Here is a 21177-nt window from a genome sequence, read left to right as displayed (position 1 = left end):
ATTTTTGGACTGTGTTACTTAAAATCCATTGCTCTATCTTGAATGGATCATGAATGTGTTGAATGGATCTCTTGCCCTTAATGATGTTGGCATATGTTGCTGATTATGAAGATATTCTACATGTTGATACATTTTATTAAATGATATATTTTTTCAAGTTGTATTCGTTAGCATTACCAACAATCTCATGAGAATGTCTTTAAGTACTGGGAAATGTTTAAATTCAAGGTGGCTGGTCCAGGTTTTCCCACATTCTAATGTTTTCATGAATCTTTGAAGACTGTCAGTAACTTTCCTTGAAGAGGGAAGCTCCTTGTCATTGTGGTCCATAAGAAAATGCCTGCACAAACCCAAGTCTGAGTAACTGTAGCTCGTCTGTCAGTCTTTCTTTCACGTAAAATTAGTGTCCCACGCAAAGAGCAGCCAATTCATTTCACAACTCAACACACAAATATGTTTCTCCAGGAGAAAACCATTTTAAAGCAGAAGAGCTTTATTTGTATTTTCCACTTTATCACCCAGAATATTAAACAGAAGTGCAATCAAGGGTCAAGATTTAATAAAATTAATCAATTTTTACTGCTATGTCAAGGACAGTCTTAATTGGAACTGGCTTTTTTTTTCACTGTGAGTATGTGACAACAAAGAATATAACAGCTACAAGAACAGTTTGATGTCACTGGCTTGAATGCTGCAAAGGAAGGTACCAGCAATTTTACCCACCGTTGCTTCTGCAGCTTCAGTGGAAATGTCAACAAAGTTGAAAGTACAAATAAAATCTTAGTGGCAATCTGACAGTAGTCTTATAGAGTCCCAGAATGGGGTTCCTGGACCGGATTTTGAGAACTGCCCCTCTAGATTAGCCCCGGTCTGTACTGGTGTGAGGACTGCTTTCCCTCAAAGAGAATTTTACAGAAAAACTCGCAACTCTCCCCTGGGATATTTAAAACAAACAAACAAAAAACAAACTACACATTTCTTTGAGTAGTGTTTAATGCTTAAAGAAAAGGCAGTTATGTTCTATATTTAGTAGTTTACATCATTCCTCTCTTTGAAATAGCGCGCAAATGTTTGGGTTGTTGGTTGCTTTTTCATTCATTCACACACTCCATATTAAGACCAAATATAAATTTTGAAATGTGTTCAGAATTTAATTTTCCTTATTTGTGCACAGCGTGATGCTACCATTTTAATTTCTTTTAGCAATAGCGTGTTTGCCTCATAAAAGAAACAGTAAAAAATGTACAGCCATCATGTTTGGTTTGTTTATGATTCATTTCAGTTTAAATAATACATCTGATAAATTAGATAAAGATAAAGTTGCCTTTGGGACCTTTCAGTGAACGTGGGCTTGTCTAAAATAAAATGAATTATTTTATTCAAGTTTCTATTTCCATGCAGCACCTACCTGAAGGAATATCTTAAGTGGAAACTCTATAGTGTAGAGAACTGAAGCTGTGTGAGTGCCACCTGTGTGACCTTGTCCCAGCCTGGGAAGGTGTCGGAAGAGGTCCTCCAGGGGCCAAGAGTAGAGTGGATATGAGCTTGAGTTTTGGAATCACAGATGCTTTGGTTTGCTCTGCTATTTATATCCGGGAGACGGCCTCAGTACTTAATTTTTCTAAGCATTTGTTTCTAGCTGTAAAATGGGGTAATGGTGGTGTGAACCCCTAACTGTAGGTGACCCCCTGGCTACTATGAGCATTAAATAACTGTCAGTCTGAAAAGCCTCCCAGCACATTGGCTGGAACTCAGCGTATTAGTTTACTAGGGCTGCCATAGCAAAGTGCCACAAACTGAGGGGCTTCCATGATAGAAATTGACTGTCTCCCAGTTCTGGAAGCTGGAAGTCTGAGATCAAGGTGTTGGCAAAGTCACGGTCCTTCTGAAGGCGCTAAGGGAGGATCCTCTAGTAGCTTCAGGAAACTCCAAACTGCACGTGGCGTTCTCCATGTGTGCACATCTGTGCCCGGATGGCCCCTTGTTACGAGGACTCTAGCCAATCATACTGGATTAGGTGGACTCCATCCACCTTACTGCAGGATGACCTCAGATTAACTAATTGTGCCTAATAAAGACGCATTCTGAAGTACTGGGGGTTAGGACTTCAACGGATGAATTTGGGGGGATACAGCTGAACCCATAACATTTAGTAAACCCTCAATAAATGTAAGGTTTTGCAATTGTTGTTTTGTTGTTATCTTGCAATGCAGGTAACTCTTAAATGGTGAGTAGGAGAGGTTGGAACTGAGGACAATTCTGAGGTTCTAGTTTTGACAACTACTGGATAGATACATAACTGCCAGAACGACCGATGGAAACTCAAAAGGAGGAGCAGAGTCGGGGTGGGGGGGAAGTGGATGGGTCAAGGGTGTGCATTTTTTTGTAATTTAGGAACATTTTATATATCTGGTTGGTATATCAAGTAAAAATTGTAATGAAATCCTGAAGAAGAAACGTGGGATTAAGGTAAAATTTTGCCAATCATCAGAAAATAAAAGTTTTGTCTATGTATTACGTACAGATGCTTTCATTCATTCCACAGACACTCATCAACTGCTTATTCTGTACCAGGCATTCAAATAATTTTTGTTGCAAGTTATCAGGTATTTGGGGGGGTTGGGGGAACTAACAAGTTGTAAAACTAGAGACATGTTTGGAGAAAAATGAATAGACTAGTTTGACAGTAGCCACAAGGGAATTCCAGAGATTGATCTGGAGAAGTAGGTTGGAGCCAGGTAGTAGAGGACCAGATTTTTTTTCTTTAATTGTTTCCCTAAAGGCCATGGGAAAGCATTGAGGGCTTTGCGCAGGTAATTGGCATGCGCAAGGCTGTATTTTCGGAAGACTAATCTGGAAGTAATTGTGTAATGGATTGGAAGTGGTGGGCACTGGCACGGGGAACTCAGGAGATGATCAGATTCACCCACAGGAAAGGGATAAAACAGGGACCAATGAATACGAGAAACCCATGGAGGAAATCATGATGGTATTTGGAGACTGAACGTAAACAGGGAGAGGGCAATTGAAATTTACTCCAGAATTTCTAGCCTAGGATAATGGGAAAACCTGGTATTGCTGAAGAAGAATTGAGAAAGGGAAGTCCAGAGGGGAAACAGATTTGTGGGAAGAAGCCATTTGCCTTCAGTTGACATCACACACCGGGTGGAGGAATACCACTCAGGGGGAACCCGGGGCAGAAGCAACGACCCCGTGATGTCAGAGAAGAACCTGACACCAGCCATTAAACACGTCATTCCCTGAAGATGGCTCATACTTGATGCCTCTGTCTTAGCTTCTCTGCTAAGTATCCAACTTCTCTCTCTCCAGTAGCTTAACTTCGTCTGTCAGGACCCTAAGGTAGGTGAAATGTTAATTCCCTGGGACTCTGCTCCAATCGACAGCACCATTAAACCACATAAAACCAGCTGCCATCACACATCCCATATTTGGGGCCCAGCGTATCCTGCTTTACTTTAATAAGTTAAAGTAACAACTGAGGTTACTTTTTGTTAAACCCATAAGAGTCTTTTAAAAAGACTCAGATTTTCATTCATCTCTTTTCATGTGGAAGAGGGGTCTGAGCATGAGGGATGACGTCAGAGATTACGTAGAAAGACCAATGTTGGGTAAAACAGATGTTCTCAATGGAACGTATCCTTTTATATGATCCTTTTATAGTTTTTAAAAAGCCCTCTCTGAAGGTCAATTCTGGTTGCATTCAGGATCATTTGTTCATCTGACATCATGAAATTAGGGGTGTTTATTCATATGAGGTCATGTATGTATGGATAAAATGTAACTCAAAATAAAAGTGATTATTTGAAGGAATAAAGACATGGTGGAAGTAGAAATGGTCCAAGACAAGTCATCATCTTTATTGTGGAAACTGAAGGTGGGTGTGGAATGCACTATCATTGACTACGTGAGCAGCAAATCCAAAGTGCTGAGAAGAAAGACATAGTCACGTGTGGTTAATGGAGCTCTTCTTGGGCCAGAGCATCCTGTTAGGTACCTCACAGGCAGTTCTAAACAAAATTAAAAAGCTACTTTGGTTCTCATATAGCTTAAAATCTGGTTTAAGGGATGAGATGGAAATTTGAATTACTTCAAGAGACTTAGGCAGTAAGAGAGTGGATCTTTGCTCACGAGTAGGGGAAAGTGCTACAAATGAATATTGTAAAACCATGTGAAAATGGAGATACACTCCAGGAGTGTGCAGTAGACACTCATCAGTTTCTGTGTCCAGAATAATAGCTCCCTCTCTTCTGGAAAAGGTGTATCTCTGTGCTCCATCCACGTGGTTGCCAGGGGAGCAGCCGTTTTCTGAGGCTGCGGGAGGATGGCGACTTGTTCCAGTGGCGACCAATCAGGGCCTCCCCCCTGCTGACAGTGAAGCGCCACGATTCAGCACCTCACCCAGGCGGAGCCATGGCAGCCCTTCCCTGGAAATTCTGGACTTGGGACCAGAAAGGCTGATGTGCATTTATCTCTGCTGGTGAAAAGTGAGGAGCCGGAAGCAGGGGAGTCCTTAGAAGAGATGAGGGGCAGCCTTTGGAGAGAAGCAGCGATGGGGACCTGGGGGAGAGGGGCCCTGAGGCTCCTTTGGAGCCTGCTCTCTTGGAGGTTACTGAAGCCCGATGATAAAGTCCCCTGGCCTGGGGAGCCACTGTTGTTGTTTGCTTGCGTGTTGTTTTTTTCCTCTTGTGCTGTTGTCACTTGCAACCAAAGGATTCTGATTAATACAGAAGCGCACCTCAGAACCTGATCTGCAGGAGAATGAGTCTGTCCTCATCATGCACTCTTTGGAGAGCGAGGGGTTGCTCTCTTGTGAGTGGGCTATGAATAACTTTCCCAGGGCTCAACTGGTGTTCTTTTGACCGAATCCAGTTTGATAAAGAAGATGCCAGATGCCATATGCATTAGAATGTGTAGAATGTTTTCATTGTGCTACTAAGTAGTTGCTCTCCCTTTGAGAGATGGCATCAGAGCCCGAGGTCAGGATATGGGCACCTAGGAGCATCTGAGTGAAAAGGTAACAGACAGGATATATTTTATTCCTGTCACGGACATCTGATGGTCCCCTGCGTTGTGTCAGGTACTGTGTGAGGTGTTCCGGATGCTAAGAATAACACAGGTTCCGTTCTTCAGACACTCAGAGCCACGTAAACAGATGACAGCCCCAGGATCTGATGAGACTAGAGGTGTGCAGACAGTGACGTGGGGACACGGCCAAGGAGGAGGTCAGGCTAGGGAGGCTTCCGGGCAAGGGGGAGCATCCGGGCTGAGACTGGCAGGTTGTCTCTAGCTAGACGGAGGGGACCATTAACTATAAAGGCACATGGTCACTTTTAGGGCAACAGAGCAAGAAGAATGGTGTAAGAAGCAGAACTGATGATTTTTTTTAAAAGCCTAGAATATATCAGAGATAAAGAAATTAAATTAAAGCTATATCGTTGCAACTATTTTATGACTTTATATCCTAATTCTGTATCTAAAAGTATGATATTGCTGAAAGGATATACAACATCTTAGCAAATGTATTTTCTGGAAAAAAATATAACACAACACATAGTTTTTCCATTTAAACTGTGTCTTCTGTTAACTACTAAAATTAATGGAATATGGACTGTATAATCTGATACTTTATTATGAATCTGACATCGACACGTAAAATTCTTTGAAAGACAGAAAGGACTTCTGTCATCGGATCATCTCCTCTTCATTATTTCTTACTTTTACCAAGTAATAAAAGCAAGGCACAAAGAGCACGGATGGTATCTTCAAGCTCCTAGGAAGACTGGTCTAGACGAATGATTTTTAAGCTGCAGGTTGCAACTGATAGGTAAGGGTTTTGAAATCAATTTTGTAAAACAAGAGTCAGAGAGAAAGAGAGAATATGACAGAATGGAGGAGGTCAGATTTCATCATGTATAGTAGGCATAAAGTTTCATGACCTTTTTGTTCATTTATATACCCAGTGAATATCTAATAAATATAAATATGCCTATGTACGTGTGTACATGTACATAAGCTCTGGCTGCCAAGCAAAATGTATTTCTTAGCAAAGGTTGCAGGAAAAAAGTGGCGAAACCAGTAGTGGTCTGGGCACTGTGTCCCAGCGGAAGTGAGGTCAGCTGACGGCTCAGCTGCTTGGGAAACAGCAGGATTCTTAGAATTCTGGATGGATGCTCAGGCCAGGTGACTCCTGACCGCCTTCAGGCCAGCATCTCGGCATCTCATTACCGCACAGGCCCGCGGCTCACCTCCCCACCGGCAGGCTCCCCTCCTGCTGGTACCTCAGCCGGACTTGTCCTCCTTCTCCCCTCTGACCACCCTGCTTTCACCAGGCAACCTGGCGATTCAAACCAGTTTGGTGATCTCTCTTCTCTAGCGCTGGCCAAAGTTGGGACCCCTAAGAGCCACACCTGAGACAAAGACTTGGACGCAAGTGGGAGAGTGAGTCAGGGAAGGAGGGAAAATAACCTAAGCATTGACCATCAAGGTCACTGCCTTTGGCGCTGAGTGAGGGGTTGAATTCTAGGAAGCAGATGAATGCTTCCCCTAGTGGTCCAGGGCGGTGGGCTGTTTATCCACCAGCTTTCATTGGTTGTGGGTTGCCTGCGGTCATTAACTTCCCTGCGCTTCTGGGCTGTGCTTACTTGGAGCCAAGGGGGCTGCCAGGGTTTTGGTAATGGCCCCAGGCAGAAAGTACAAGACCATGGCAGATACTCCTGTGTCATCTGAACTCACAGAGAAACATCCCCGGCAGAAGTGGCTGAAATTAGAGGTGGGCCATGAGACACCGAGAAGCTTCTGCTCTGCCCGGTATGGGTCTCATGTCTGTCACACGATTTGGATTCGGGCGCTTTTCATCTAGTGAAATAACAAAAGGGGAGTGGAGTCCAGCATCCTGAGTCCTAACACAGCCTGCTCATTCCAGGATCGCCACACTGACCGCACCGCGGATTTTAGTTTGCAGACTTTCTGGCTTGTTCTTCTTCAGTTGGACTAATTTATCTGATACTCCCTGGAGTGTCCACGTTTTTGTAGTATTAAAAAACTGTATTTACAAGTGAAAATTATTTGTTTTCTACACAAAAGAAACATTCTTTCTATCTGACTTGAATTATTTATGTCTCTTGGAAGAAGGCTGAACATAAAGGTTCATTTACATCCCTGGCTTCTCATCACCTAGGAATCCAGTAGTAAAGGCAGCCTGGGAATTGCAGACGCTGAGAACGGGAAGGATAAATCACCAAGAACTCTGGTCCCTCATGGAGAAGAGGCCCATACTGAGATGAGCTTTTCCAGAGCACACGTCTATCAGGCTGGTCTATTAGGAAATGAGGATTCGAACCCAGGTGTTTCCATAAACGTAGAGAAGATTTAGTGCCTTCGTGTCTGCCTCTGGTTTGATTAGGTTTCAACATTTTCTTCGAACCTCAGTGGAATTTAGAAGTGGCGAAATCCTAATTATAGACTTGTCAGATTTATAAGCAAATATGTGCCATGTGTGGTTTCCCAGAATTCACTTTTTTAGGCATAGATGGTTTGACTAATTGCACACACGTAGTGGAGAAGCAGGGAGGTTTTCGTTATCCTAATTAGCCCTCCGTGTCTCCTGGGACCCATGACAAGATGACGTCTTGAGCTGATTGCTGTTGTGGATGTGAAAATAAGTGCTTTGCCATCCACTTCGCTACCTGATCCATCATTGAAATAAGTGTTTGCTCTTTGGAGGTGTCAGGCCCTTTTCCCATCTATTCTCTTCCTACACTATGAGGGTGGCAACTTGGGAGCCTGAAACCAGGTGTTACTTCTCTACCACCCAAGAGCCATTGCTGCCTTGCAAATTCATTTACAAATAGAAGAGGAGAATTTTCAACGTAAAATCCTCTGTTTGGTGGGCAACAAGCTCAGTCATGATCTTATTCCTGTTTCTCGTTGCAGCCTTCTCTTTTATTAACACCCCTCTACTGCAGCGCTAAGCTACACCCACAGACGATCGATATCAATCCCCTCAGTGAACCCGCTGTCTCTAATTTAGGAGCCTTTAGGCAATGCTGCTTCTCTATGTGAAATGCCTTCCTGCCCCCTCTTTGTCAACAACCGTGACATTTAGAACTGTGCTCAAATGCCATCTCTTCCAGGAAGCTCTCCTTGATTCTCAGCCTGGATGAGGTGCCCCTTATAGCCCAACACACTCTGTACTACACTTTCTGGCTTACTGCTACTGTCCCTGCCAGGCAAGCATCCTGCTTTAAAGCCCTGTCTGTGTCTTATTTAGTGGTGTTCCCAGAACCTAGCACAGGGCCAGGCAAGTAGTAGGAACCGAAATGGACATACTTGCTTTGCTGGGGTTTCCACATTTAGCAGCGTCTGAAGTTACAATGTCCCGAACACCCCCCAAGGAACCCTTATATCTTACAGCATAGAAGTTGCTGTAGATTTATATATTTTTCATTGTACAATCGCGTATAATCAACCTGAAATATGATAATGTCCAAATTGCCCTATCCACTGTTTCTGACTCTTTTTAAAAAAGTTAGTTCTTACCCCTCAGCCCCTTCCTGCCTTCCAGGATATTTCATTTCCCTAATGAGCATCAATTAGCCTACCTCCATGGTACCTTAAATATTAGGCTATCACCATTAATTTGCCCAATGCTTATGGCAGGCAGAACTAGATATGTCAAAAGAGCTGTATACAGCCAAGCCCATTCTATAGGTTCATGTAAACTTAATAAGTATCTGATGGCTGACAGCCTGTATAATAATTAACACACATACACACGTACAACACACAAAGAAGGACTGATTTACATCACAAGGATTTTAATTAGAATTTTATTTGCATAATTGACATAGTGTTAAAATTAAATAGCAATTCTTTTTCCTGAGTCATCTTTAAAGAAATTTCTTGAAGGCACACTAGAAAACATTTTATGAGCTGTTTCTATACAAAAACAAGAGCATGACTGTAGATGATTTTTAATATATCAGTGTCACTTAGTATTTGTGTTTCTTTTGGAATTCTGATCTCATAGGGCTTTAAATATACAGCAGGTGGTTCCCATGCCACATCATCTTAAAATATTGGCATAATGTTTCATGCAAAAAGAGAAATGGCCTGCAGCCATGAATCTTGCTTACAGTAACATAATAACTTAGAATGCATTGAATTATTTGTGTCATACCTGAATGATGTCTGACATGGTCCAGAAACCAGCACAGCATATTTTTCTCTAATTCATAATGAAAAAACACATTGTAAAGTATAATACACATTGGCAGGTAAATTATTTTCTGTTACAAAATAAAAATAAAAATACAAACGACAGCCCAGGAAAATGGGTAATTTGCACTGACTGTATCAATTGATTGATGTGAAGTTTTTATTCTGATATAACACTTCAGTACCGTTTTTAGAACTGGTCCAGTGATTTAAATTATAATTGAGGAAAATCAAGTCATCTTAGTCTCATGCTGGAAAATGAGGCATATTCACTTTCCTGAAAAATGAAACTCACTTGAAATGCAACTCTCGGAATTGTCTGTCCCCCAGCACTTCTTGCATGTTAATGGGAATTTTAAACCATCCTCTGCAGTGCCATGAAGGTTGTGTATGGCCCACTCTTTATTACACTGAGAAATAAGCAGGACATCACCGTACAGCCCTAGGAATGTCATTCACTTATGTGTGTCCATAAACTGCTTTGTGCATTTGTGACATTTATATCATCATCTCTATGAGTCAGGCTTCTCCAAAGAAACAGAGCCAACAGGATGTATAGATAAAGAGAGATTTATTTCAGGAATTGGCTCATGTAATTGTGAAGTGTGGGCAAATCCAAAATCTGCAGGGTAGGTCATCAAGCTGGAGACCCAGGGAAGAGTTGTGATTTGAGTCCGAAGGCAGTCTGCTGGCAGAATTCCCTCTCCTTCCCAGAAAGTCAATCTTTTGCTTTTCAGACCTTCAGCTGATTTGATGAGGCCCACCCAGATTATGGAGAGCAATCTGCTTTGCTCAAAGTCTGCTGAATTGAAAGTTAGTCTCATCTAAAAAAATACCTGCACAGAAACATCTGGGATAATGTTTAGCCAAATATCTGAGTACCATGTTGACACATAAAATTAACCATAACAACATCATACTACATAGATATAGATATGGATATATGGATCCACCTAAACCTTGCTTTTTTTGACTCAACCTTGTTGAGATTTATCCACATAAATGTATGTATACATACTTCATGCATTTTTTTCTGCTGTGTCGTATTCCATGGCATGCATAGACTGCAATGTATTTATCTGTTCTCTGATTGATAGATATTTAGATGGTTTCCACACTCTTCTTGGTGAACATTTAGCAAGTAAAGACTGTCCTTGTATGTGTGTCCTTGGACAAATGTGGGGCATTGAAATTGTTGGACCAGAGGGATGTGCATCTTCAAATTTAAGAGCTCCCTTTCATTTGTCGTCTGAAATGGTCGTGCCAGTTGACACTCTCACTATCAGTTAGCAACAGTTCCCGTTTCACCCCATATGTGCCAACTCTTGGTATTGTCAGCCTTTTAAATCTTTGCCCATTTGATGGGTCTGTTGTTTCAATTTGCATTTCCTCAGTTATCCCTGAAGTTTAGCATCTTCAGAGTTGGTAGCTGTCTGAGAATTGCCTGTTCACACCCTTTCCCATTTTACTATTGGATTAAGAGTGAGGGTGCTGGAACCAGCACCTGAAGGTATTTTTTAGATGAGACTACTACCTGGGTGTAGATCCCACACCTCTAATTGTGCGCTCTTGTACAAATTTAATCTTGATTGTCTGTAGTTATAATCTTTAAAATGAGACTAATACAATTATCTACCTTGTTAGAGTTGTATGTTCTTAATAAATTACAACACGTACAGTACTTAAATGGGCTTGGTGTTCAGTAAAGGAAAGCCATTATTAATAAAAATAGGAGATATTTATACATTCTTGATGTTATCTTGATTCTAATATATTCTCCCAACTTATGACATGTCTCTTAATGGGTTTTTTTTTTTTGCTTTTAAATTTTAATGTATTCATATTTTGTTCTTCCTATCTCTAAGAAATCCTCCCCTCAGCTAAGTTCATAGTATCATTCTTTATTTTCTTATTAAAATATTTAAGATTTAATTCTTCAGATTTGTTCTCTAATGGATCTTGAACTTATTGTTGTGTATGGCGTGAAGTAGGGATCTAATTTTATTTTATTTTTCATATTAATATCAGTTTTTGGAAAGGCCCTTATTTTTCCAGCACCTTTGCCCCCTCTGATTTGTAATATTACCTCTGACTTTATAATGTGGCATCACATTATTTATCGGCATCCACCTATGCTCTCTTATTAACACTTACATCATGGTGTGTATTCGTAAAGATTTTTAAAACCACATTGTGTTTAACATATATGTACAGGTCTGCCTCCCCTCCCACTCCCAGAAATACACCCCAGCTTTCAGTTCCCAGCTACCTTCTTCATTCCTGTGGGCAGCAGGAGAGACCCCAGGGCTCATAAGAACTACTGAGGACCCAGGTTGGGAGGGGAGGGGAGGGGAGGGATGGATCAAGAGGAGGGAGCTTTATCTCAGGCCCCCCTGCTCAAAGGCACCAGTTCTAATGCTGTCATGCCCCGTCCTTGGAGAGTGGCCACCTGCCTACTACTCCCTGGAGGGCAGAGGGGAAAATCCCCCTCTTTTGGGGTCCCTAAACCTAAGGGGCAGAAAGTATGGTCTAGCACCTCACACTAGCAGCCATATCCTCCCGGTTTTCTCCTCTTAGTCTTTTCTAGAACTCTTTGTCCTGGTCCAGAGAGAGTTCTGGTCTCTTCCTGGCATGATGTCAACTTGTGTTCCTCCCGGTTCTGTGGCTCTCAGTAACTTCTCTAAACCAGGCTTGTGTTTGATTTACAAAGCCAAGTTTTTGTTTAGCATTCCAAAAGTCTTTTTTTTCTGTCTCTTCTTCCAGTGAATGCACTCTGGCTGTCAGACTAGTGTATCCACTTCAAAAACTGTCTTTTGAAACCCAAAGTGGTTGTGAGCTTACATTGCACAAAGGGTGTAAGCTGTGTTCTTCCCTAATGCTCTGAAGCACCTACCTTTCAGTATCTCCTAAAGTTCTTAAATGTCCTAATATTTCCAATATTTCCTAAAATTCGAGGATGGACAAGTCATCCAAAAATTAAATAATAATGATACGCATAAGAATACATTGCAAAGGAAAAAAAGCATACTAGAGGAGCATTACAAGCCATATAGATTTTATTTGGTAACAGAATCAGAGACTAAAAAACTTATTACCCATTATGTGACTTTCCAATTCTAACCATTACAAACGAATTCTAAGATAGTGTCTTTTGATTTAATCCATACATACCAATGGCCACCTTATACTTCAGTCGTTGTTTTTAGGCCCAATTTAATTCTTTTCTTCTGCCACATGCTTGAACAACAAAAGGAAATACTAGTAAGAATAGTCATTTCTTTTTCAAAGGAATGTGAAATTCAGAGGATACAGATATGTGAAGTCTGTAACTGCAAAACTGCTCACCAAATAGAAGGCATTCCTCCCTAATTCGGTGGGTGGGCAGAGGGGAGATGTACATGGCAGGTGGGAGGGTTAATAAGCATAGGTGAGATCTACCAAGAGTCAGACATCAGATGTACCTGTGAGCTTTGGTCTTCCTCTGTCCTTGTTCAGGAAAACTTTTAGACTGGGGCCTGTCAAAGGGAACCAGAGCTGGACAGCAGTTAAAGTGGCAAAACCAGATTTTATTCAGGAATTATTGCAACAGGGGCAAGGAGACCCCAATATAGACCTGAGCTCAATCCTGAATCCAAGAAATAGTGGGTATTTATAGCCAAGGAGTGGATGAGGAGGTCAGCGGGTGGGAAATTACTAAGAGACTGTGGAAAAAAAGAAGAAAATTGTAAAGGTAACCACATTTTTGGAGGATTTTAAGACTAGCCATTGAAGATTAAATCAGGTGAGCTTGTTAGGCTGGCTCCAGGGACTTCATTTTTCACTCTTTCATCTTACAAAGATCTGAGGAGAAAAAAATGCTAGATTGCAACAAGTTTTAACATGAGTCTCCTGAGTTGCGAGTAAAAGTTCTGTGGCAAAGATATATTAGAACTTGGAGGGCACAGTAGCAGGGATATTAATTGTTGTTAGTTAAGGTTGTAGTTAAATCTATATAGCAATTAAAAAGTAATAATGTGTCAGTATTACATTTACTCATGGTTCATTGTTCTATAAGTGTTAAATGCAAGTCCACTACTCATGAAAGTCTGCTTTTTATCACAATTAACCGATTCAAAAAGAGATTAAGTCACACCCACCTGGGTGCCCTAAGTCAATGTTGATTCCTAGCACCTTGGAAGACACAACAGTCATACCATAAAAGTGGGCGCCTGGGAGTGCTGGCTTCAGGTGGTCACTACTGGTCTTCCATAAACCAAGACCACAGTGGGGGCTTGAAGCTTATTAGAACCATTTTTTTTTCATTTTTTTATATAACTTTTATTGGAGTATAGTTGATTTACAGTGTCGTGTTAGTTTCAGGTGTATAGCAAAGTGAATCAGTTATACATATACATACATCCACTCTTTCTTAGATTTTTTTTCCCATATAGGTCATTAAAGAGTATTGAGTAGAGTTCCCTGTGCTATACAGTAGGTCCTTATTATTTATCTATTTTATTTTTTTAATTAATTTTTATTGGAGTATAGTTGCTTTACAGTGTTGTGCTAGTTTGTACTGTACAGCAAAGTATATATATATATATATATATATATATATATATATATATATCTCTGTCTCCCCTCTTTTTTGGATTTCCTTCCCATTTAGGTCACCACAGAGCATTGAGTAGAGTTTTCCCTGAGCTATACAGTCAGTTCTCATTAATTATCTATTTTATACATAGTATCAGTAGTGTATATATGTCAATCCCAATCTCCCAATTCATCCCACCCTCCTCCTTTCCCCCCTTGGTGTCCATACATTTTTTCTCTACGTCTGTGTCTCTATTTCTGCTTTGCAAATAAGATCATCTATACCATTTTTCTAGATTCCACATATATCCATTAATATACCATATTTGTTTTTCTCTTTCTGACTTACTTCACTCTGTATGACAGTCCACCACTTTTTAACAGGTGCTTTTAAAAGAGTGCTTTTTGAAAGGACACATGATTCTCTGGCTCATAACATTCCCCACATCAGGTATTTCTTTCTAGAAGGGAGAGTAGTATACCAATGCCCAACCCTCTTGAGTCTCCCTATTAATATACCTTCTTTGGTGATTTAAAAATCAGTATTTTTAGGGCTCTGAAACTACTTGGTATGATACTTTAATGGTGGGTACATGTCACTATACATTTGTCGAAACCCATAGGTTGTACGTCATCAAGAGTGAAGCCGGGTGTAAACTGTGGACTTTGGGTGATTATGATGTGTCAGCATTGGCTCAACATTTGTAACAAATGCTGCCACTCTGGAGGGGACATTGATAACCAGAGATGCTATGCAGGGATGGGGGCAGGGGTCGTAGAGGAAATCTCTGTACCTTCCACTCAGTTTTGCTAATGAACCTAAAACTCTCTAAAAAACAAAGTCTATTAAAAAACAAAAACAATTCAGTATTTGTTTAATATCTGCTTCATGCCCGTCACCCCGCTGGGTGTTGGTGTAGAAAGGTTGGAAACATCAGACAGAAGGCTTGACTTGCCACCTCTTGAGCATCCAAGAGCGTTGACTGCTGCTGCTGCTGGGACGGAGCTCCCTAGCCCATAACCCCCGCCCCATGCTGAGTGCCCAGCTCACAGCCAACCCCACCAGCTTGTCGGCCGTGGTCATGAACCATCTGAAGAGAGGATTCTCCAACCCCAGCTGAGTCTCCCCACATTACACAGCCTGGAGCAGAGATGACCTTTCCCTGCTGAGCCCTGTCCAATTAGATTTGTGAGCAGAATGAATGATTATTGTTTCAAACTACTGAGTGTTGGATATTTGTTAGGCAGTATGTTATGGGCTGAATTGTGTCCCCCCAAATTCATGCTTTGAGGACGTACCCCCCCAGGATCTCAGAATGTGACTGCATTTGGACATAGGGTCTTTGAGAAGTGATTAAGTTTAAATGAGGTCATTAGGGTGGGCTCTAATCCAGTAGGATCGGTGTTCTTATAAGAAGAGGAAATTTGAACATGAAACACCAGGGATGCACAGACCCAGAAGAAAGGCCGTGTAAGGACGCAGAGAGAAGACGTCTATCTACAAGCCAAGGAGAGGGGCCTCAGAAGAAACCAACCCTGTGTTCGCTTCAGCAGCATAGATACTAAAATTGGAAGGATACAGAGATTAGCGTGGCCCTTGGGCAAGGGTACCCTTGCAAATTCATGAAGCATTGCGTAGTTTTTGGTGGTGAGCATGCTGTAGTGTAACCAGAAGTCAAATTATAAGGTACACATAAACGTACATAAACCAGTGTTACCTCAATTTAAAAAGAAGAAGAAGAAGAAGAAGCCAGATCTGCTGACACCTAGGTCTTGGCTGGACTTCCAGCCTCTAGAACTGTGGGAAAACAAATGCTCATTTTTTAAGTCTGTGGTATTTTGTTACGGCGGCTCTTGCAAACTAATACACACGATAGGAAAACAGATTCAGTCTCCAAGGTTTGACTTTATTTGTACACTCCTTCAAGTGTTTGCTATTGGCCATTCGTTTCCTGTTGCTTCATGGATGTGTTTCCTATGATTGAATGATTTCAGTAGCACTAACACCTTTCATGGGGTAACAACGTCAGTCAGTTAAAGGGAACATTTTATAAAAGCTGGTGGATTTTCTGAACTTCTCCTAACACGTGGCTTACCCAGACCTCTTCTAGTCAGTAATGTAAACATGCATGACCTTTCCTTTCCCTCACTGAACTTATCTCCTTGGGAATTCACTGGGCTTGTGTAATTATTTCTGAAAGGTGAAGAAAACATTTGCCCCAAGGAGCAAAGAGCTGCTATTAAAAGGCTAAAGAGATAAAATGTTTGATACAATGTTTTTTGCAGTCAACTAGCTACACGTTCATTAATTCTGATTTATCTTGAGGATTTCACATGTGGTAATCGGTAGGTACTATTTCAAAGAGGATAAATCCTGATATTCTTGTTACTTGTTGGCCACCACTCTCTGGGTGACGCAGAGCTGTTTCACCTGCTCCGAACCTGGGTCAGGAGTGAACCTTTCTCCAGCCAGCGCCACCCACATCCATTCCTGTTTGCTCATTGCTGTGTCCTGGGAGTTGAAGACACACAATTGAAGGGGGGTGGGGGTCTGCAGGAGGAGGAGACTGGGCTGGTTAACAGAGTATTCAGGGCAGAATGAAACCTCCAGAGAAAAACTGGGGGGAAGGAAGAGACCCAAAGGACACAACTGAAAGCATTTGGTGATTGTAACAGAGTGTGTAAGAGAGGAACATTGCAAGTAGACACTTTAACCTATTGCTGTGGACTGAATCGTGTCTTCCCGAATGTATATGTTGAAACCTAAACCCGCCTGCATGTGACTGTATTTGGAGATAGAGCCTTTGAAGAGGCAATTAGGTTAAATGAGGTCATAAGGTAGAGCCCTGGTCTGATGGAACAGGTGTCTTTGTAAAAGAGGAAGAGACACCAGAGCTCTCTCTCTCCCCACCCTGTGAGGATGCAGTGAGAAGGCTGCCGTCTGCAAGCCAGGAAGAGAGCCCTCACCAGAACCCAGTCAGGCTGGCACCCTGACCTTAGACTTCCCAGCCTCCAGAACTGTGACAAATTATGTGTGCTGTTTAAGTCACTGAGTCTGTGGTCCTTTGTTAAGGCAGCCCAAGTAGACTAAGACATCTATTATTCCACCCATGATACTGGTCTGCTTTTAGTACATTGGTATTAATACTGGCTGGCCTCTGTGTGTCCCTCTCCATATGCAGTAAGGTACTTCTGGATTGTAAGTATCTGAAATTTACAGTAAGTGCTGCTTATAGAGATGAGGGGGAGGGGAAAGCAGATATAAGTTACATAATAGAAGACACCAGACTTTAAGCTGAGTGTGGCTGGGTCTCTTCCTCCGTGTGAGATGAGGCACCAAAGGGATTGAGCGTCAGAAGGGCAGGACCTTACTTAGCTCTGGGGTGGATTGCTCTGACTACCTTGAAAGTAGACTCCAGGGGGAAGATTCGAAGCAGGGAAGCTTGCTGTTGAGGAGGCCGCTGCAGAAATCTGGGGTAGGGATGGCGGTGGCTTAGGCCAGTGTGGTGCAGGTCTGGGGGTAAGGAGTGCTCAGGTTACAGGTATATTTTGAAGGTAGAGGAGACAGACTTGGCTGGCATCTCAAAGTAGGCTTTAGGCCCAGGCGGCTGCGAGATTGGGGCTGTCATTCACTGAGATGCCAGAGATGGTGAGGGGAACAGCTCTGGAGGCAATTTCACAGTCACCGTTGGGTCACGTTAAGTGTGAAATGTCACATAAACGTCTGCGGGCAGAATAGCAGAGACTCCAGTAGCCAGTTCTGGAAGACAGATAGTTCTGGATTGGCAGTGTAAACCCAAGGGTCATTTGTGTACGGAATCAAGCAACCATACTTTCTCAGATGCCCAAGATAATCCAATGCCATTTTTACCCGCAGTGTAATTATCCAACAAATTTCATCATCAGTTTAATCTACCCCTAGTCTGATTAAAATCATGAGATGAGATGGGAGCGCCGTGGCAGGGGGTGAAGATAAAGAAAAGAAGAGAACCGGGATGAGCCCTGGGGATGCCGCCATTTAGAGGTCAAGCGATGAGAGAGGGCCAGCAAAGGAGACCGAAAGGGCCTGTGAAAGAAGGTGACCAGGAGAGTGTCAGGTCCCCGAAGACAGTGTATTGAGAAGGTAGGATGACCCGTGTAAGGCCCCCCCCCACCGCCCAGGCACAGCCCTTGGGCGTCTTCTCTGTCCATCTTCATTCATTTCCCCGTGAGCTCATCCAGGCTCGAGGCTTTCATGACCAAGGTGTGTGTAGACTCATCTGCTTACACCTTGAGCTTCCTAACTGGCCTCCCTACTTCAATCTGTGCCCCCGCCCCCGTCTCCTCTCCTGACAGCAGCCACGTAAGATCTCCACGGATGTCACCTCCTCATCAAAGGCTCCCCTGGACACTGGCTTTCATGGCAGCCCTTTCCCCATTTCATTTCCTGTTCGTTCTCTTTAGCACGTAGGAATATTGGAGGTACTTTCATGTCTCCCCTACTGCTCGCCTCCCGCAAAGGATGTGAGCTCCATGGAGGAAGGACTCTTTCTCTATTTGTTTCCTGCCTGGCACATAATAGGTGCTCCATGAATATTTGTGGAATAAATGAATGACAGAAAAAGAAACAGGACCTGTGAAGGAAGCCCAGCGAGTAGTCAGAGGGGGGAGGGAGACAAGGATGGTTCAAGTGCGGACACTGATGGAAGGAAAGCTCATCCGTGTTGCGAAGAGGTTGAGTAGAATGACGAGTGCATAGAAGCACTGGGTCTGCTGGTCCCTTGAGACCACTGATGGAGATGTCCAGGTGGAGTGGCACCGAGAGAACTGAGCTGATGAGAAATTAAGGAGCACATGATGGTTGAAGGGGCCGGTGGACGATGCGGGGCCGTTTTGAGAAGATGCTGGGGCAGAACAGAGGCGCTGGAGTGGAGGGGAAATTAGCAAGCAAAGCGGTGAACCGGGCGGGATGCAGGGAAGTGAGGACAGTCTCTCGGCACAGGTGCAGATGTGGAGGTCCACTGAGGGGGCGGGGAGCACGGGTGAGGCTGAGGTTGGGTGTCCAGGGCGGAGGGAGCACAGGGGAGCTGCCATCTCCCAAGTGCAACAGCTTTGAAGCAGAAAGGCCCAGAGCAGCTACATCACGGCCGGCCACAGCAGTACCTGGAAACTGGCCCTTGCGGTTTCTGGGACTCAAGCTGTTCTACGGTTCTTTTCTTTTTGTAATTAACACATGAGTTCAACACGTTTTATTTTTTAAGTCAATTATTTATTCTTCCTTAAAGAGGGAAACTATAAAAGCAGAAAAAGAAAAAAACCCCAGTAATTTCTGTTGCTCATAATAAAAGCGATAGTTTTAAATGCTTACGTTTTCTTAAAGAATGTTAGAGAACCAGCATACCTGTTGAGTTGTGTGCTTAGATTATGCTCTTAGGATTATTGTTTAAATCTTTTCTCCCACTGCTCCAGGGGAGGAAAAAAAGGCAAGGGGCACTTTCAAGTAGTTCTGTACATTAAAGAATATTTTCATTCCGTGGTTTTCTTTTTCTCTTCAAAAATGTAGTGTATTTGTTTCATAGGGCTGCCATAACAAATTACCCCAGAGCTGAGAGAACTATATTCTCTCACAACTCTGGAATCCATAAATTTGAAACCACGGTGTCAGCAGGGCCACACTCCTGCCAAAGGCTCTAGGGGAGGGTCCTTCCTCTCCTCTTCCAGATCCTGGAGGCTCCAGGGGCTGCTTGGCTTGGGGCTGCATCCCTCCCGTCTCTGCCTCTGTTTTCACGTCACCTTCTTCCCTGTGTGTCTGTCTCAAATTCCTCTCTCTTTTCCCTTATGAGGACACCAGTCATTGGACTGAGGGCCCACTCTAAATCCAAGATGGTTGTGTGTTGAGACCCTTAAATACGTCTCCAAGGACCCTATTTCAAATAAAGTCACATTCATAGGTACTGAAGGTTAAGACTTGGGCATATCTTTTCAGGGGCCCCTTTGCAACTCACTATGTGTCGTTTTGTAATTTGAGATGTGATTTATTTCTTGTGTTCATTGTTATTTTGTGTTCTGGAGAGTTGCATCAGTTAAAATAACTATATAAATAAATAAAGTAGTTTTCAGTTTCAAAGAAACGACTAAGTCCATTCTTTAATTGTATTATCTAGATCATGTGTAAGGAATGGATGACTTGGGAATTAAAATCAGATATTCAGCAGTCTGCAAATTGTATGTTTCTCTTGCTGATGGTAAATCGACTAGAAAACACAGTTAGGAGAATGTCTTTTGAAGAAATATATTTTGTTCAGCACATTCTCCACGGATTGGCACAAAATAGAATCCTGATTAATTTGAAGTCATGTCGAACTTCAGTTCTGCTTGTTTCAAATGATCGTTTCCCTTGAACGTTAAGCTGTAGGAGTTTGTGAATAAGCTGGGAACAGAGACGTTTAAGATGTTTGGTGTAAGGGGGAGGGAGTGATGTTTATTAAGCATCTACTGGATGAAAAGTGCTCTCACCCTGGAATTTCATTCATTATCAGAGCAACTCAGGGAGATGGATTGAGTCTGTCCTGTCTCATTGTTGAAGTGACTGAGAACCAGGATGTGTCCAGGACACGGCCCAGCGCACAGCTAGGAACCAACAAAGGCAGGATTTGGAGTGTGAAGGCAGAGCAGAGGTCAGTTTTGTTCCTGTTCTGACTTCACCACTTACCCGCCCGTGAACCTGAGTGCTGATCAAGAGATGGGGCTGTGAGGGTGTTGAGAGCACCCGCCTCTGGCACAAGATGCCAGGTTTTGAAACCCGTCTGTGCTGCTTGCTTGCTCTGTGACCTTGGGTTACTTCCTATGTGCCTCAGTTTCCCTGTCTGTAAAGTGGGGATGATATTAGCGCCTCCCTCATAGAGTTGTGTGAGGATTAAATGGAGGGATTTATACATAAAGCCCTTGCGACAGTGACAGGCACTTAGAAGCCCTGTTGAGCACACCTGGTCCCACCCTTCTCTCACCAGGGTACATTTATTCAGGTAAAGAGTGTGTGAGTCGGTCCTTTCATCTCACCTTCAAATCCTGTATCATGAGATGGCTAAAACTGGTGAAACGCCCTACGAGGACCAAATGCCAGTTAAGCCCAACAGGTACTGTTTTTATTTCAATACAAAGATTTTTGAGCTTTGCATTAGCTATTAACAAACAAATTTTTAGTGCTTTTTTTTTTTTTTTAGAACTTTCTTGTACATCTGTAGTTCTAAATCTGCCTAATTCTGTCATTGAAAACCAACTCTTTGTTCGACAACAAAAACAACCTTTGCTTGGAAAAAGAAAAAAAAAAAGAAACACTATTTTTATCAGAGGCTTAAGGGCAAAAATGAGCTTTAGCATTTTATGCAG

General features: G+C 42.6%; 1 protein-coding gene and 1 non-coding gene across 4 annotated transcripts in view; both read left to right on the top strand.

Annotated features, from left to right (window-relative positions):
- CTNND2 (catenin delta 2) overlaps positions 1-21177 on the top strand; it is a 779068-nt gene that overhangs the window by 456089 nt on the left and 301802 nt on the right. The window lies entirely within an intron of this gene.
- LOC137760337 (U6 spliceosomal RNA) lies at positions 15348-15452 on the top strand. The gene has a single exon (XR_011073293.1). It is a non-coding gene; the product is annotated as a U6 spliceosomal RNA (small nuclear RNA).

The sequence above is a fragment of the Eschrichtius robustus genome, chromosome 2 (genome assembly GCF_028021215.1).
Source record: "Eschrichtius robustus isolate mEscRob2 chromosome 2, mEscRob2.pri, whole genome shotgun sequence".
NCBI classification, from domain to species: Eukaryota; Metazoa; Chordata; class Mammalia; order Artiodactyla; family Eschrichtiidae; genus Eschrichtius; species Eschrichtius robustus.
Note: the sequence above shows the minus strand (reverse complement) of the source record. Positions and strands in the feature narration are given on the sequence as shown.